The 19,384-nt window shown below is 38.8% G+C and overlaps 1 protein-coding gene across 3 annotated transcripts in view; it reads right to left on the bottom strand.

Moving 5' to 3' along the window:
- The window catches only part of LOC121729956, an 89,776-nt gene that overhangs the window by 48,405 nt on the left and 21,987 nt on the right, over positions 1 to 19,384 (bottom strand). For 2 of the 3 annotated variants that reach the window (XM_042118716.1, XM_042118714.1), the window contains exon 2: positions 10,910 to 10,970. The exons of the other annotated variant lie outside the window; for it this stretch is intronic. The gene's annotated coding sequence lies outside the window, so the exon portion shown is untranslated. The remainder of the gene's footprint in view (positions 1 to 10,909; positions 10,971 to 19,384) is intronic. 3 annotated transcript variants of the gene reach the window in all.

Genomic DNA, 19,384 nt, shown 5'->3' on the forward strand with positions numbered 1-19,384 from the left:
TGAGTACTTTTTATATTGATAAGTGCATTTGTTGAATAAATAATAGTAAAATATTACAACTCGAGACTGACGGCGACCATTGTTTGTGCGACGGGATAGCGATGGACGTTGCCATGGAGACATACTTATTTAGTCACTTCAATAAAATATGGGCGAAATACTTTATATGGCAAAGAAACGTTTGCCGGGACAGCTAGCATATATTACCTCTTCACTCCTAAGTCCTAAGCCACTGAACCGATTTTGATGAAATTTGGTATGCAGATACTTTGAGAACCGGGAAAGGACAATTTTTATTTATAATTCTCAGGTTCTTTCAACAAAATAACTAATAAGTTAATTAAATAAATAAATGTGATGTTATTTTATTTTAATGCACCATAAAGTTGCCACCATTGAGGTGTTTAATAGAACAATGTACTAAAAGTACGTAAAATGTATTTTAAATGTATAAGGCATAAATGTCAAAGAATGATGCAAAATGAAAACACCACAACACAGCGTTGCCATGCCATAATAATTCTTTGAATACTATTTTTATGAATGATGTGAATATGTTTTTGCGCTCAAAATGTTTTTGTTAAAGTCACTTAAGAGCTGATTTAAATTAAACATTTAGCGATACTCATAATGGTACTTTTAATTTTCTTTATCATAATGTGTGTTGCTCACAAATTATACAATTCACATGATACAGAAACTAAAAAAAAATATTACTGTATACAGGGTGTAACAAAAATAAGTGATAATACTTTAGGGTGTGTAAGTGTTCCTTGTAGAGAGTTCACTGTTAAAGCGCTGCTAGCGCTGAAAGACCAAAATTTTTTGTCACTTTTGTATGGGGAGACTCGTGACGCTCGGGCCCTTGCCCATACAAAAGTGAAAAAAAAATCGTCTTTCAGAGCTGCTACTTTCACAGTGAACTCTCTACAAGGAACACGTACACACCCTAAAGTATTTTCACTTATTTTTGTCCAGGGAAGGTTCATATTATGAGGAAAGTGATACGAAGTTCACCGGGTCATCTAGTATTTTACACTTTTGATATTTAATATGAAACTAGCTGTCCCGGTGAACTTTGTGTCACTTTAAAACCTTCCCTGGACATCTACGAATATTTTAAGACTAAAATTAGCCCAATCCGTTGAGCCCTTTTCGAGTTTTAGCGTTACTAACACAATTGAAAATCCATTTTTATATATATAGATTTTGTAGCTAATGTACCTCGCTACCGAATATTCGGCACGATCAATTCCAGTTACACGCCGAATATCAGTAGTAAACTCTACCGAATATTCGGTACCGACCCATTTATGCGGTTGAGTTAGTACAAACAATGGCTCTTCAAGGTTACCTCCGCCGCGCGCTGCTCGCGACGTCCGCCGGATACCAACGCAAAAACTAACTTAATATTAACTTTAACTTCAAATTATCTATGAAATTAGTTTTTTTTTATAGTCAGTTCTTCAGAAAACTCACAAAAAAAATTGAGCTGCTGCTTTAGTTTTATTTAAGACTAGCGACCCGCCGCGGCGTCGCACGGGTATAAAATATATAGCCACTGAAAAAATGATTAAAATCGAAAGCCTTCACGTGGTCCACTTCTTATCTGTGCCAAATAACATAAAAAATGCTCCAGTAGTTCGCGATATAAGCCCTTTCAAATAATTTCCCCCGTTTTTCCACATTCTCCTATTAGTCTTCCTCGATAAATGGGCTATATAACACTGAAAGAATCATCAAAATCCGTTGCGTAGTCTTAAAGATTAAAGGGAACAAAGGGACATGAGGAAAAAAAGCGACTTTGACCTAAATCAAACAGTATATTTTGCGTCTGAAAACTATCCTTAAATGTCTCCGGGCCTCGGAGAATCGCAATGTCAAATTTTATCCGATCCGGTTCAGTGCGGAAGCGATTTTGGCGTTAAATTAACATACGGACAATCACACAAACATAATATTTACGCAGATATACAGGGTGTAACAAAAATAAGTGATAATACTTTAGGATGTGTATGTGTTCCTTGTAGAGAGTTCACTGTGAAAGTAGCAGCGCTGAAAGACCAAAAAATTTTTTCACTTTTGTATGGGGAAACTCGTGACGCTCGGGCCCTTGCCCATACAAAAGTGAAAAAAATTATTCGTCTTTCAGAGCTCCTACTTTCACAGTGAACTCTCTACAATGCACACGTACACACCCTAAAGTATTATCACTTATTTTTGTTACACTCTGTAAAGTAGACCATGAAGGAGGACATATGCCAAATCTTGTAAGAAAATGCACGGATTTTGTTTATACGAAAATTCTAGTGAATCAATAAAATTAATAATTTACATTAGAGACAAATTTAAAATTCACAAGCTAGTGAAGCAATAAAATTAGCAATTAACATATGTGATAACAAACAAACAAACAGAGAACAAAGAAAGTCACGGAACAAAGCTGCCTTGTACCAAGCTCCGTATAAAAGACATCAACGGGATAGAATGTCACGCTTATTGTATTATACACCCTATTCCAGTCGCGTAAGGTTTATTTCCGCTCGCACATAACGGTACCTCGCCACGCACTAAGTGTTAAAGTCAATAGATCGAAAACAAATATTGGGGGAAGGTTAAACTCGTCCGACCAAGTTTTGGACGCTATAAGAATGTATTTGAGAGGATTACGATTTACGAAGTTGTCAGGATGAGATCAGTGACGGATCAATCGAATTAAGCAATTGCCTAGGGCATCGCGTCTGAGGGGACACCAGAATAAGGACAAAAAACATCCGTCCTTAGGGTATCACATCTCACGTCACCAAAAACCAAACCAAAAAAGTTTCTAGGAAAAAACTAATGTTTTTAGGTGGGAGAGCCATGCTTCGGCACGAATGGGCCGGCTCGACCGGATAAATACCACGTTCTCACAGAAAACCGGCGTGAAACAGCGCTTACGCTGTGTTTCGCCGAGTGAGTGAGTTTACCGGAGGCCCAATCCCCTAACCCCTACCCTACTCCCTTCCCTACCCTCAACTATTCCCTTCCCTTCTCTACCCTCCCCTATTACCCTATTCCCTCTTAAAAGGCCGGCAACGCACTTGCAGCTCTTCTGATGCTGCGAGTGTCCATGGGCGACGGAAGTTGCTTTCCATCAGGTGACCCGTTTGCTCGTTTGCCCCCTTATTTCATAAAAAAAAAAGACCGATTCCAGTTGACATACGGATACACAGGCTGCATAGATTGCTTAGGGCATCAAGTAGTCTTAATCCGTCACTGGATGAGATCAATATATTAATTATAGTGAAGTAGATGATGCCCGCAACTCCTTTGCGCCAAAATTTGTTTATCGCGCGGGAACCGTACATTTTTCCGGAATAAAAAGTATCCTATATCCTTTCTTTAGAGTATCTGCATACCAAATTTTAGCAAAATCGGTTCAGCGGTTTGGGCGTGAAGAGGTAACAAACAGACAGACACAATTTTGCATTTATAATATTAGTATGGATATAAAGGGGTAAAAAGGGGTGTTATAAGTTTGACGTGTCTTTCTGTCTGTGAAACGGGTGGCCCGATTTCGATCTAGTTTTCTTTTTTAAAAAGCTGACGTGAATGAAAGTGTTTTTTTAACCATAATTCATCGTGGTTTGCCCAAATTTTTCAGCACCCACCCAGTGCTGAAAAATTTGGGCTTTACTACTTCATTAAATTCGTAGTATTTATGAATCGTGTGTAAGTCGTAATGAGCGAGAACGAACACCAAAGCTCGATCCCGGGTGGAGGCGTGTACCAATGAGACATTTTCTGATCTTAAGTACATAATACGGACGCTCGTACGGTGAAGGAAAACATCGTGAGGAAACCCGCACATAGTTGGTCCCAGACGTATTGACTATTTCTTTCCTCTGGACTAGGCTGACTACTCGTATATTGCGAGAATGACGTATGTGCTTGGTTACTTCGCTCTGAAAAATACTGTATAATATATCATCCACAAGTTCCACATCGGATGCAAAGGCCTATAGTTTCTTATTAATCGTAGTGTCGATCTTAGGAACTTCAATCAGTATAACGTCGCGAGATTTACGATTAATATCGTGTCGATACGAGCGCATCGCATTAATTGGCCAAACTATCTCATACGAGCGATTCACGAGATTGTCGTCGCATGTTATCGCATAGCTATACGAAAATGTACTTTACTGCCTGATGATATAAGCTGTTTTTAAGGGCAGATCAGATTATTGTGGCGATAAATGATAAAATATAGAATACGTAAAGAACAAGGGTAGGGACTAGATAGTAGTTAGAGCTATATAAACTATTAGCAATATTAGAGCTTCAGCAATATTTTGTCTTGAAAATGATTATATTATGCTAAGTACTCACATACGGTTTTGCTCGATCGAGCAATAACGTCGAACAAAACCCGCGGCTCGGGATTTCGTCCACACATTCAGCATTGCTCGATAGTTTTATTCTAAATCGATATATTTAATTCCATCGAGCCGGCTCGGTGCGAGCCTTCGAGCGGCTCAATGCGAGCCTTCGAGCTGTCAGTTTTGCGGTCCACACAGTAATTATTACTCGATTTGGAGTAAAACTATCGAGCAAAACCGATGTGAGTGCTTAGCATAAGACGAGCAACAAAAAAATATTGCAGAGTGCAGAGTACTACTGCAAGTGAAAACCTGAATACAAGAAAATGATAATATAATTTTCAATATATTATATTTCGTTCTCTGCTACGCCGAGCTGGTGGTCTACTCTTCCTTAGACTTACGAATTTTTGATCAGGTCACGTGTCTCTCGTGTAAATTTTTACCCATCCCAAAAAATACAAAAGGCCGCTACTGATTTTTCAAACTTGGAACGGAAGTATTTTACAGGAAGTCAGATATGCAACTATATTAATAACTTTCGCAAGGTGAGGGCAAATACCGTACTCGTTTTTTATTTATAGCACTTAAATCGATACAGTCTATCGGGAATCGAACACGAAACAAAACTAAAGAGTCCACAGATAATATAGAGTTGCCGTGTCCCTTGTCTATGCCCCACGATTTATGGCAGCGCCGATTTCATTCTGCCACCTTTAAAACTTTTTGTATTGATATATTGTCTGTGGTTTTAAAACGCGACAAATCAATATTGGGAATAAGCTTCTTGATTGGGACAGACTTGGATTAAAACTGCGAAAAAAACCAAAGTATTAAGATACACCATGTCGCGGCCGAAGCATGCAATGCAATGCGCTACGGAAATTCTGTGGCTCATTTTACGTTAAGAATATTCTGTGGATAATGAGCATACTTACCTAACAACGTCTCTGCTAACATTTTTAATACGAAAGTCTGGCTGTTACCACTACTAACCCAAACTGCTGAACAAATTTTACTGAAATTTGATATGAAGGTAATTTGAGTCCGCTAAAAAAGTACCCTTTTTTTATGAAATAAGGGGGCAAACGAGCAAACGGGTCACCTGATGGAAAGCAACTTCCGTCGCCCATGGACACTCGCAGCATCAGAAGAGCAGCAGGTGCGTTGCCGGCCTTCTAAGAGGTAATAGGGGAGGGTAGGGAAGGGAATAGGGGAGGGTACGAGAGGAAATAGGGGAGGGTAGGGAAAGGAAAAGGGTAGGGGATTGGGCCTCCGGTAAACTCACTTACTCGGCAAAACACAGCGGAAGCGGTGGTATCTCTCCGGTCGAGCCGGCCCATTCGTGCCGAAGCATGGCTCTCCCACATCAAAAACCCTATTTCCTTTAGGACTTTATCCCGGAAAAATGTGAAATTCGTTAAACGAATTTAGGTGCAAAGGAGTTGCGGACGTCTTCTAGGAACTCCTGAGTGCCAGGTGCCGATCTTACGCTCACCTACTTCACTTTTAAACCGAAGATATTTTAAATCGGTTTCCGCAATGAACGAATTTCTATGTAGCATATCAACAGAACTAACGGTCTTACTACAAAAGATTTACACCACACACCTGTTGAACAGTCGATTAGAGAAACATTCAGTACAAAATGGTCTCAAAACAACTGTTCAATTTAGCATGTGGCGGTACCCACAATTCGCCTAACATTCCTCGACCATAAGCCGCGTTGGAGGTCCGCGCCGGTCGAACCCGCGTCTGGCTTGAACGGGGCAGCCATAGGCTACAACGACCGGTCAACAAGCAGAGCACGGGGTCCCTCTCCTGGTCATTGCACGCGTAGCTTCGGCCCACACCTGACAACACAAGCGCATCGAAGAATACCACAGGTCTTCGGGGGGGAGTGATGTGGCGGTACCCACAATTCGCCTAACATTCCTGCATCGCGCTATCGAAGTTTCGTAGAACGGCAAGATATATACAACGTCTGAAATGACGTCAGTGGGCTTCGGCCTGACCGAGCATGCTATCTCGCTCGGTCGGAACTTCTTCCTTTTCGGCCGCCACTAACAACGTTAAAAGCAGTTTAAATCTTTTGTGGCAAGACCGCAACTGTTTAAGTAAAAACCTTGACACATCGTCCAAACCACACAAACGCGTATTATATAAGACTATATAATTCAATTATATAATTTATAATTATTTCCCTCTTTTGTTCTAAACTTAAGAAGGCCTCGTAGACATTCTTGTTGGTCTTTGATGATTAAATCGCTGCTTTAGTGACTCCTTCGTTAAAATGTTTCGGATTTTTGTCATTCTAGAGATTGTTTTTTTTCTATATTTTCCGCAACTTAATAATAATATCTATGGACGCTTCACACCACGTCAGTCTGGCCCCGTGCTAAGTACCTGAAGGACTTGTGTTACGGGTACCAGACAACGGAAATATATTTACTTAATATTTTTATACTAGGTATACATATATTTAGGATTTTTATTATATGATACACATATTTATTTACACATCCATGACCCAGGAACTTTGATAACTTTTTATTCCGTCGACGGGATTCGAACCCGCGACCCCCGGCTTGAGCTACCAACAGCCCACCAACTGAGCTACGTCATGTAATAAAAACTCTGTCTTGTGAAAACCATCCAGTAAAGGTGGCGCCACTTTAGCCAGAGTATAAATGCTAAAGAAAGCGCCAAGAAAATTTATAATCAGTAAAAACTTTTCATCAGCTCACTTCATCCATCAGTCTAACCTAACCTAACCCAAGAGACGACGACATCCAGACTTTCGACAATGATGAATATAAATATACATAAAATCATTTCGAAATGAATGATTTCGAAATGATTTAATTGGAGAATTTTTCAAATCGGACCAGTAGTTCAAGTAGCGCGTTCAAGTTAGCCCTTTCAAATCATTTTCCCCGTTTTTCCCACATTTTCCTCTATTTCTTCGCTCCTATTAGTCTTGGCGTGATAAAATATAACCATTCTCGATAAATGGGCTATCTAACACTGAACATGAACGCCTCCGTGGTCTAGTGGTACAGTGTCGGCTCTTGACTCGGAGGTCGTGGGTTCGATTCCCGCGTTGGAAACATATTATTTTCAAGTTTGGTTAGGACAATGCAGGCTGATTACCTGATTGTCTGACAAGTAAGATGATCCATGCGTCGGATGGGCATGTAAAAAGTCGATCCTGCGCCTGATCTCTCGCCAGTCGTATCGGTCTTCCGTCCCACTGGGTTATGAGAGTAAAGGAATAGAGAGTGCTCTTGTGTACTGCGCACACACTTGGGCACTTTAAAATAAAATTACTCCTGCGTAGCTGGCCTGGTTTCAATGAAACCGGCCACAGTCACCGAAACCGGTGTGGGAGCTATTAATATTATCTAACACTGAAAGAATCATCAAAATCCGTTGCGTAGTTTTAAAGATTAAAGGGAACAAAGGGACATAAGGGAAAAAAGTGACTTTGTTTATAATATGTATAGATTGCGCCATTTATGTTGGTTCTTAAAACAAAAAAAACAAACTATTACTAATGTTTGAACACTTTTCACATCACAGACTATATGGTACATCGTATCTCCACTCTCCATACTTTTTTTTTACTGAAAAATAATCTAGAAGTCAAGGACGCCTAGCGGTACTATTAAGAGCTGTAGGGCCTAGATGTAGCAATTTAGATAAAGCAACGGCACAGTAAGTGCTTCGTGCAACGGTGAGACGACTTTTTATTACCACAGATATGCAAATACAGAATCCGCTATAACAGTATTATTAATTAAAGCAGTTTTTATTCAAACCTAGAGTTGTTAGATAGCTGGGTATTACTCACTAGCGTTTTGAATTCGCTTACTGTCTTTCAAAAAACCTTAGGGCATAAAGCATAAATATAAATCATATAGATCTTAAAAATACTTACTAATACCAATTCATTTTATCAACCCAATTATTTGATTATAAAGTTAGCTTTTGCACCTGTTTTAAAAAATAAATAAAAAACAAGCTACTTAAGCTTAAAGTTTCATTAAAATCCATTTAGCCTCAACAAACATTAATCTGCCTCTATATATCCATACTCACAAACTTACATTCACGACCAAAGTGGTAGGATCTAGTTATAAAACATCACTGGTTTAATTTAATGTTCTCATATTTTAGTTAATCTGTCAGGTGCGGGCCGATACATTATGTTTATAGGCTGAGGACGGGAAGACGGCTGGATTAACATTCTTGTATAATGCCTCCTGTGAGCTATAAGTACTATCGTAAATTAACAAGATTGATGTAAAATAATCTAGATTCAACTAGTGATTTTTGGAATTTCATTAATATTAAAAATTACAAAGAATGATGTTAAAAAACTTTTCGTGTTTCATAATATTCTTTTCCCCTCACAAGGTCTACTGATGATATGGGCTTGTAGCCAAGCAACTTGTGTAACGTGCCAGGATGATTAAGTTTCATATTACTTACATTTTTTTAATTATCTACTTACTATAATATCTGAAAGTTAATTTTTATTTATTAAGATTTTATTACATTTAGTTCATTCAGTTTTTGTGAAATGCCTGAGTCCTGACTTTTAAAGTGTAAACAAACCTTAGTAAAGTAATTTACACAATTTACATAAAAAGTGAATCCGACCTTTGCGTGTTTGTTGATACAAAAGGCGTAAAGTATTCAGTACTGATACAATAATGATACTTGTAGTACCGGTTCAGTATGTTGGTTACTAAATTACATTAATTTGTTTGAATTTTCACACAATTCATTATAACTTTCAGTAACATGGCAACATTCTAATTTTGCTTAAAATATTTCTTCACAATATTACTATGATTATCTGAATATAATGATTTATGAATCATTATTATCTTTCTTTATCTTATCTGAACTTCACATTCACCCTACGCACAATAATTATTCTCATAAGGGGACGACCAACCCAAAATTGTCGATTTTATAATTCATTTTTATACTTGAAAATATGCCCTGAATTGTTTCATTTTCTAAACTTAGATACATCATCATTATATTTCCAAGAATTTTATCTGAGCGAAAACACGATATCTTAAAAGTTTCTCGATGGAAAAAAACCACAAATTTTAGTCTAATTTTCACGAATTTTTCATATATTGCCGTAACCGTCCATAAAAATAACTTGATATTTTAATACATTGTATAAAATTCTATCATTGAGACGCTAACCTGGCGGATTTTGAAAATGTTGTATATTTATCGAGTTATTAAGAAAAAACTAACTTGGCGATTATTCGCAAAACTAAAAGAAAGAGAGAAGGGCGATGATTCATTTTTTGGGTTAGTCGCCCTCTTAATGTTTCGCTTAGCATACCCATCAATTAATTATTATGTACAGAATCAAGAAATCAAGTATCACCTCGTCATCTTTATATCCGTCTAAACTTCTGACGTAACTCGTAGTTAAGTAATATGTAATATACTCGTAACAATAATAAATTCTCACAAAACACAATGACTCTGATAATAACATACCAGTGGCAGACTGAAATCATTTTTATAAAGCAGGAAACACAGCAAAAATAATTAACTCCGAGATCTTTAAGTACGTAGGTTTTCACTTGGTCACATCAGGTTTTATTACTATTTATTTATTGGATTTTAAATATTTTTTTGTCTTTGAATGTTGTTAGTAAAGTTCAAATTTGAATTAGGTACCTACTGCAATCTCAAATCAAAAAATAACCGCTCTACCCACTTTTCAACATCTATTTCAAGTCTAGTCTATTTCTAGTCCATTTCACATCTAGTCTAGTCTATTTATAATCCCTAGTCTGCATTTCCTATATTTAATCCTATATTTCTGTCAGCTTTATTTGCCTCTTTTGTTTTTTTAAAACTCAAACTCAAAATTTTTTATTCAGAATATTTTTTTGCAAATGTTCTCTGAAAGTCTACATGATGCCTACCACCGGTTCGGGACCTAACCCGGCGAGAAGAACCGGCGTAAGAAACTCGCACGGGGCCCACTTTTTTACCAAAAAAAGTGAGAAAAAAATGTATCTTTTAAAATAAGGTTTACAATGTTGTAACTTAAAATTATACAATGTCAATAGGTATTTTGAATAGCGACATACAGATTACAGACTATAGGGCTTCCCCAGAAGTGTCAGCCTTCGCAATTGTCTTCTATGTACTATCAGAAAAGTTGATTCATAGGCAGATGCCAGACCTACGTATTTCGACAGATTACGACTAAGGGTTGATTCAGACCGCAACGCTAAGGGTCAATTCAGACCACAACGCGATTGGCATGTCGACTCGCGCAATTGAAATCTGTCAAATCCATACAAATTTATATCGCGCCGCGCCTCGCCTCATCGCGTTGCGGTCTGAATTGACCCATTGAATTATCCGATGTAGGTATGTATTATATTTCTCTATGCATTGAATTGACATAGCCCGACCGAGTGACGTAGGTCCGTCGACAGCCTACGAATCAATTTCTTCGATGGCTTTTATGTTATTTTATATGATTCTGTATTTACCTCGTTTGGTTTACGTCTGTCCTGCCACTGATCCTGACGGAGGCATTAAGACGGTCGTTATCTGAAAAGATAAACATACTGTGAGAAACGATTTAGGACGATTATGAGCAAACGTAGGAAGAAAACGTCTAATGCAAATATGAGAAGAAAACTTATGGATCCATGCTGTTTAAGAGGAAAGTATCAGAAAGTTAGGCTGATTGAAATTTTGCAATCATGCAGACCATAATAACTATTTTGTCTTCTATATAATATAAAAGATAAGTGTATTTAGTCTTTATACTTATATATAAAAATGGATTTCCAATTGTATTAGTAACGCTATAACTCGATAACGGCTGAACCGATTCTGATCATTTTAGTCTTAAAAAATCCTTGAAGTCAAGGGAAGGTTTTAAAGTGACACAAAGTTCACCGGGACAGCTACTCATTTCATAAAAATTCTGCTTATTTTGCTGTCTACCTCTTACTATCTGGCGGTTTCCAAATAAAAACCCGCCTACGCAGAGTATTTGAAGCATATTTTGAACAAAACGCCGGATTGAAACCAACCAGACCAAGGTCTCCCAAAGTCACGACATTGGGCGGTCACGGGACCGGTCGGGAGCTCGTTAGAATGCCAGGTTTTGCCAAAAAACGACCACTTGCCAAATAAGTATTAAATACAGCGATGGCGTACGCACCGTAGTTTATTAAATTCTGTAGGCGTTTTTGAGATCTAAGCCTGGCCTGGCAGAAATACTATTAACCCATCAAGCCCCATAAGCTCACCGGTGAGCGAGACACAATAGAATAACAATAGATTTCCAAGAATCCACGATCGAAGGATTAATGTTTGTTTAAAATAAATTACGGTATACCTAGACGTTTTTAGGGTCGAGCTATCTGTGGGAAACAAGAGACAATTACTAATATTTTGTCATTTATCCATCCGTCTCGCACTTAGGTTTTAGGACGATGATAGATACTTCAACCATAATAGCAATAATTATTTGACTACCGATATTTAATTACCTATTAGCAAATATAAAACACTTCTCAGACCCTTCATCTGAAAGATCTGAAAAGTGTTTTATATTTGCTTGCTCTGCTGTTATTTGCCCATCTGGTAAAGCTTCTATAAGATTTACCAGAGATTACTAAACAGCGTTTTAGTGCAAATTTAATATGTTACAATTTACAAAGTACTTCTAAATAAATGAGGAAGTGTGGTATCTTCGAATCTACTGTTGGTAAAGGCGGGTCGCGGGTGTCTCGACTCTCGGGTAAAAGTCAATGATCAACGGTACACCATTGTACGAACGGGACTTCGAGTACACACTAGAATTCTAGATAGCCGATCGTAGTATTATCCCAAGTTTAGTGCTAAAATGGTAGACCTGGAAACTGCTAGAAAGTTTCACTAAATTGCCTGGAGGCGTACCAGAAACCAATAAGCCCCGATGTGTGTAATATACAAGATAGTGTCATCGATACAGAAGACATGCCCAAGTGTGTGAACAATACACGAGGGCACTGTCTATCCAGTGAAATACGTACTATCGGCTATTGATTGTCAGCCTACTTTACCCCAAACAAAACATGGAAATTACATATTTAATTGTTAGTTCCAACGTGGGAATCTAAATATATAGGTATAGAATAGCATATACAAGTCAAGAGTCATTCTCCAAACCACTGGACCATGGGGCGTTACCCAGTACCACTATTTAGTAGTCAGTGTGTACACGTCACAATTATCAGAAATCGTAGAAAGCAGTTATGCAGATTCCCATGAAACAATAGAGAACGGTACCGATTTCTATAATTTACGCTTTGTTACGTTTTTTATACGGCGGCGGCGCAACTCTTCTCTTGCTTTCGCGCAATCGATAGTGTAAGATACGCCGTTCCAGGGTGTTGAGTTTCTGTAAATTATACCTATGTAAGCTTTCCTTGTGTAATACATCTATGAGAGAGGAACGGAACGTGTTTGTGAAGAAACGATATTTATATTTTATAATAATGCCTCTACTTAGTGTACCCTTCACATTTTTCATTAAAATCAGGTCAGCGCGGATGAAATTTTAGAGCGCCCAAACTTGTGTGTTCAGACTCTCTCATCGCTTAGTGTCTAAACACACTAGGCCGAAGTTACGCAGCGGAAATTCCGCATGATTACGCCCTCAATGTCAAACGCATACAATATACGGACGGAACGCGACGGAATAGTGTGTCATCGGTAATTTAAAATACATTTCGGACGTAATCATGCCGAATTTCCTTCGGCCTAGTGCATTTAGACACTTACTCCCGTGTCGTAGCTCGTAACCCAGTGCGGCTGATGACCTTAACGGGCGCAGGAACGATTTTACTTGTTCATCTGAATTCTGACGCATGGATCTTGTCTCTTTTATCGAATGTGGTGATAAGCCTGCCTTTTCCAAACTAAAGATGGATATGCTGTATGCCACACATGCCGCCGGCTTCGGTGGCAATGCAGTCTGAAAGCCGGCGACAAACCCGGCGGTATAAGCCGGCGGCATGTGTGGATGCGCCATTACATCCAACGTGAGAAATGAAATCACGACCACCAAGTTAAGAAACGGGCTCTTAACCACTGATGGGCTCTCACCACAAAATATCCATTATCCATACTAATATTATAAATGCGAAAGAGTCTATCTATCTGTCTGTTACCTCTTCACGCCCAAGCCGCTGAACTGAGTTTGACTATATTCTTTACTGGCCCTTTAACCAAGACGTTTTCATAATCGCTTCTTTATAGAATTTCCGATCAAAATGTATGGAAATAAATATTAGGTAAGTAGATTGACGTTCGACTCGTGTAATTTCAATTCCATACGTGGGAGAGCCATTCTTCGGCACGAATGGGCCGGCTCGACCGGATAAATACCACGTTCTAACGGCGTGAAACAGCGCTTGCGCTGTGTTTCGCCGAGTGAGTGAGTTTACCGGAGGCCCAATCCCCTACCCTATTCCCTTCCCTACCCTCCCCCATTCCCTTCACCTCCCATCCCTACCCTCCCATATTACTCTATTCCCTCTTAAAAGGCCGGCAACGCACCTGCAGCTCTTCTGATGCTGCGAGTGTCCATGGGCGACGGAAGTTGCTTTCCATCAGGTGACCCGTTTGCTCGTTTGCCCCCTTATTTCATTAAAAAAAAAACATTTTAATCGGCGCGGCGATTCTATAAAGAAGTGATAAAGAAAATGTCTTGGTTAGGAGCTCAGAAAAGCCAATCGTATTCGTTAGAAACGTTTTGAAATGCATTAGATGGTCGCGGAAGTGGAACGAGTCGGACGGGTCGGGACTCTGCGCCGTTCTAACGAAAACCGCCGCAGACGGGTTTCCTAACTGTTTGAGGTATGCTTATTGCTTAGATAGACTGAGTAAAATAGGCCGGCTGTTTTGAGGTTCATTCATCTAAATGTTAAGGTAAGAGTCTAAATTGATTCCTATGTGCTATATGCAGTTGTGACGCCTCCGTGGTCCAGTGGTTAAGAGTGTGGCTCTTGACTCGGAGGTCGTGGGTTCGATTCTTGCATTGGAAACATGTTATTTCCAAGTTTGGTTAGGACAATGCAGGCTGATCTCCTGCTTGTCTGACAAGTAAGATGATCCATGCATCGGATGGGCATGTAAAAAATTCGGTCCTGCGCCTGATCTCTCGCCAGTCGTGTCGGTCTTTCGTCCCACTGGGTTATATGAAGTAATAGAGAGTGCTCTTGTGTACTGCGCACACACTTGGGCACTATAAAATTACTCCTGCGTACCTGGCCTGGTTTCAATGAAACCGGCCACCGTCACCGAAACCGGTGTGGGGGGTATTATTATGCAGTTAGTATTATACAGTTGACGGATCTACGTCATTTGGTCGGCGTCGGCGGTCAATGTTAGCTTGTGATCGGTCGGATCACGGAAAGGTTTGACTTAACGCGACCAAATTACTAAGGTCCACCATCTGCCTAGGTATCAACTTCTCTGATAGTAAGTACCCATGTGGGAGATCGTCGCCCATTTACCTGGAAATCAATTTCCTTGCTGCTACATTTTCCGAAGGCTCTTTTATAATGATTAGACGTGGGAGAGCCATGCTTCGGCACGAATGGGCCGGCTCGACCAGAGAAATACCACGTTCTCACAGAAAACCGGAGTGAAACAGCGCTTGCGCTGTGTTTCGCCGATTGAGTGAGTTTACCAGAGGCCCAATCCCCTACCCTATTCCCTTCCCTACCCGGGATATTACCTTCCCTTCTCTACCCTCCCCTATTACCCTATTCCCTCTTAAAAGGCCGGCAGCGCACCTGCAGCTCTTCTGATGCTGCGAGTGTCCATGGGCGACGGAAGTTGTTTTCCATCAGGTGACCCGCTTGCTCGTTTGCCCCCTTATTTCATTAAAAAAAATCTGCTCGAACGTTGTGGATAACAACATATTTTACAAGGTGCTCCAAAAAACCCAAAAACGGTTACAATTGCATACATCTCCGTATTTGTTTGTTACATAACTTGCTTTTGTGCCGAACACCTGCACCTTTAGAACCTTATTGTCATCGTAATAAAGCACACGGCTCTATTTGCGCAACGTAGGTGCGGCTGTTACCGTAACCAATAGATAACCGATTGGTTGCTATGGCCATGGAGTCAGCCAGTTTTTTCGCGTGAAAGGCACCCATCGTAAGTGATTATGGATTTATGAACGCCTCAGACTAAATGTCAGACGTTCAGTTGCTTAACTTGTCTTTTGCTTTACAGATAAAATCTTAAGTAGAATGTACTTTTCGACTCCGTAGGCCAATAGCTTTGTCCACACTGTGCCTTTTTTTGTTCATCAGGGGCATGCGTTATAGCGCAGTCAACATCGCACGTGAGGCATGCCCGCGACCCTATGACACTTTTCTTTCCATCGCGGGACACGCGGGTGGATTTTGACGCATTCAATTATTGAATACCTATACCAAACGAAAGTTGAATAAAAAGATGATGAAGAAAATTCAAGATGAAATTGCATAGTGTGGACACATAGCTAATGGAGTCAGATAATAGATATTTATTTTTCTTTAGTCTCAAAAGGTATATCTAAAATAATCCATGATGGATAACGTTAATTTCAAAGCTATCTGTTGCACGCACAACCGACGGCGATCATAGGCTTAGGTATGACATAAAATTGGTCCATGATGTACTTACGTGAAGTAGCTGCAGAAGAAACTTGTCTCGCACATTCAAATGACCTGCTTGGATTACAGACCCATCATCAACACAAATATAACAGAACGATCATTTTGCTAGCAGTCCTTAAGCAACATGTTTTTTCTATGTAAGTTTATAAACAACGGTTACCAAGTTTATAAGCAGGATAATCGCTCTTAACAGCTGTGAAGTTCTCTACTGTAGAGTCTACAGTAAGGGAGATCGCAGACGGCACACTTTTTGTGTGATCGAGTCTGCGGCGCACATACAGTCTGCATGACGCGGCAAAGGCGACGTTGTCCCGTTTCCTCCCTGGATAATGCTAATAGAGTTATAATTTTTTTCCTGAATATCTACAGCCACTAATACAATGTCCCTATGTTTTCTTTTTTTTTCATAATTTAATTATTAAATAAGATATGAACGTTCAAAAACCCAAAAAAATGGCCAGATTTTCCGCTGTGTTCAAACTTCCAGAAAACAGATTTGGCTAGATTATACAAAAAAAAGCAAAACATAGGAACAGCTCAAGCCTTTTTTTAATCTTTAATGAAAAATGTACTTAAATCGGTTAAGTTTTGGAGAAGGAATCAGGGGACAACGAATCGTTGATTTTCTGGATTTTCTGCAGTTGTCTCTATCGCGTTCTGCGGTATAGGCTTGAGGTAAGGGAGACAGCTATAGATATTACACGTACTTTTTTTTCATTTCTCTAGCCCCTGGTGTATCCTCTTAAGTACACATAACACAATACAGAAAAGTTACGTTACAATCGGTACTAACAGTAAACCGGTCAGAGAGCACTATCTCCGCGCGAAACGGAATCGGTGTCACGGTCGTGACATAACGCGGTGACGTGACACCGCATGACACAGGTTCTCGCTCACGAGTGTCACGAATGCGCGAAAACAACACCAACAAAACTGTAACATTGCTATATTTGGCTACAGCCTAATATTAATTGGATGATACTTTTCAGTTTTCTGCTGATATCAAATGGCAACTAAGCAAATGCCTCGAGCACTTAAAGGCAAGTATAAACTAAGAAGATATAAGATTAAGGTGTATTAACTGTAAGTATAAAATATTTTTTATAAGGACTCTTTTTATAAGGAAGAACAGGAAGGTAAAGTCTTTACTTTGACCGAGTAGGTACGCATGGACACTTTTAATGGCTCTTATTATGAGAGACGGATATTAATTATTTGACTATATATTCAATTAAATTAATATTTTGACATAAGCCCCTGGGTACATTATTATCTGTCAAACTCTTCATTAAATATAATAATAAGTTAAATCATAATTAAATATTTCTGAGTGCGGGATATAGCGCTCGCTACGCCACTGCTTAAAATCCTTTTCTGACTTTCATAATACAATAAATAATACACAAGTATACATAAAAAACTTTTATAATTATAAAATTAAATAAAAAATTAATCAACATAATTATCACATAGGTTTACAATTAATGAGGTAACTTAAAACATCCTGACCCTACTTACGTGATGGGAGTTCGCGGCATACTTAAACCCTACTCAAGTTAAGTAGCACTAATGCCCGGCTTCTGACAGGAGTTTATCTATTCAACAACAAATATTTTAATATCTGAATAGATAAACTCATGTTTAATAACTTCAAAAACCGGTCATAAGTCAAATGCTATCCATCTCTTTCTCCAGGCACTTTGACTTGTGGCAACTTTAAGTAGCGTTTAAGAAGCCGTCAATTACAACTAAGTGACGGCGAATAAAACCGTCACAACAATGGAGTTTTGGGTACCGCTATACCTACACTTATTGTCTAACGTGTGCTGAGCAAAATACAAGTCCATCCATCTTTAAACTAAGTTCCGTTTAAGTGCGTCTTAACCGTTTTCAAGTTTGGCCCGTTTCTAAAAACAAAATAACAAAAACTAAACAATAGCACTAACCAAAATTTCCAGCACATACCTAGATACAATATTTTTGACACATAAATAATACTTACATATTATAGAAAGACTGTTGTTACCACAATTTATTATAAATCCATCCAAACACTGGTATTCATGCGCAAAATATGTTGAAAAGTCGACCATACAGCACTCATAATATGGTTCATATTCAAATGGCGTTCTAAGTTTGCTTACAGGACAAGTCTACTATTTAGGTCATAATGGTGCTACAATGTCGCCATTAGGCTTAAAAAAATGCAGTGACAGTAATTAATATACGGACTAAGATGTTAAGTTTTGGAGCAAAATCTACCTGTTTTTGTATTGAGTACTATTGGTTTAATTTTATAAAAACAAACACTGTGAACATAAAAGTTATACATTATTTGTCCTTTTCTGATATATTTGATAAGTCGCTTGAAAGACAAGGACATTGTTTAGGTGTAACATCTGTATGCAGTGTATATCTTTTTATTAGCAAGGGGGTGCTGGTTAGCCGTTAGTGTATAGAAGTATTTGTCTAATGTCTAGGTGAGATGATGGCCTGGCTTATTGACAGTTGTCTACCGTGATAATAAATAATATACGTGTAACTATACTTCCTGCCAATAGAACAGCGCCTTGGATAGCCTAAGAAAAGTATGACCAGAAAAATAGTCCATAAAAATTAAGATACTCCGCCCAAAATATAAGTTGTTAAGGTGACGCCGCGTTAAAGTAAAAAACCGTGTTGGATATGTTTTAGATTGCTTGTTTTCTATGAGATGGAACAGCAAAAAATGGAAAGGGCGTAAGTGACAAAATGGTTTTTGTCGCGTAATTTAAAAACCATAAATACATTTCATATAAGCTATGAGCAAATTAAAGTGTTTGCTTGAACCAATTTATGTATAAATTTTGGAAGCTTAAAACACTCTCCTCAGTTGGCAAAATAGTAATATTTTTTTTTAACAGAGGTGTTTTTGATTGATTATTATGTGTTATAAAAGTTGACCAATTGTGTTATGCTATGGGTAATTCAAAGACAAAGACATGATGAATACTGACAATGAACTTTAATTTCTTAGCTTTAGTCATTGCCGAGAAAAATCGATATCGCTACAGCCAAATTATCATGGCGTCGCCTTAAAGAGATAACTTGCTATGTTTTTAATTTCTAGATGCATTCTTTGTAGCACATCCATCGTGAGTATCGCAGACACAATAGATTTTCGATTGTTATAAGGCAGCCGGCTGCCGCTTGGGGATTGATGGGTTAACCTAGTTCCATTACATGTTAAACATAAAGCTGCCATCACACTGCGCTTGTGAAAAATTTCATTCGAATTTGGAATGTTGCATT

Source organism: Aricia agestis, chromosome 8, assembly GCF_905147365.1.
Source record: "Aricia agestis chromosome 8, ilAriAges1.1, whole genome shotgun sequence".
NCBI classification, from domain to species: Eukaryota; Metazoa; Arthropoda; class Insecta; order Lepidoptera; family Lycaenidae; genus Aricia; species Aricia agestis.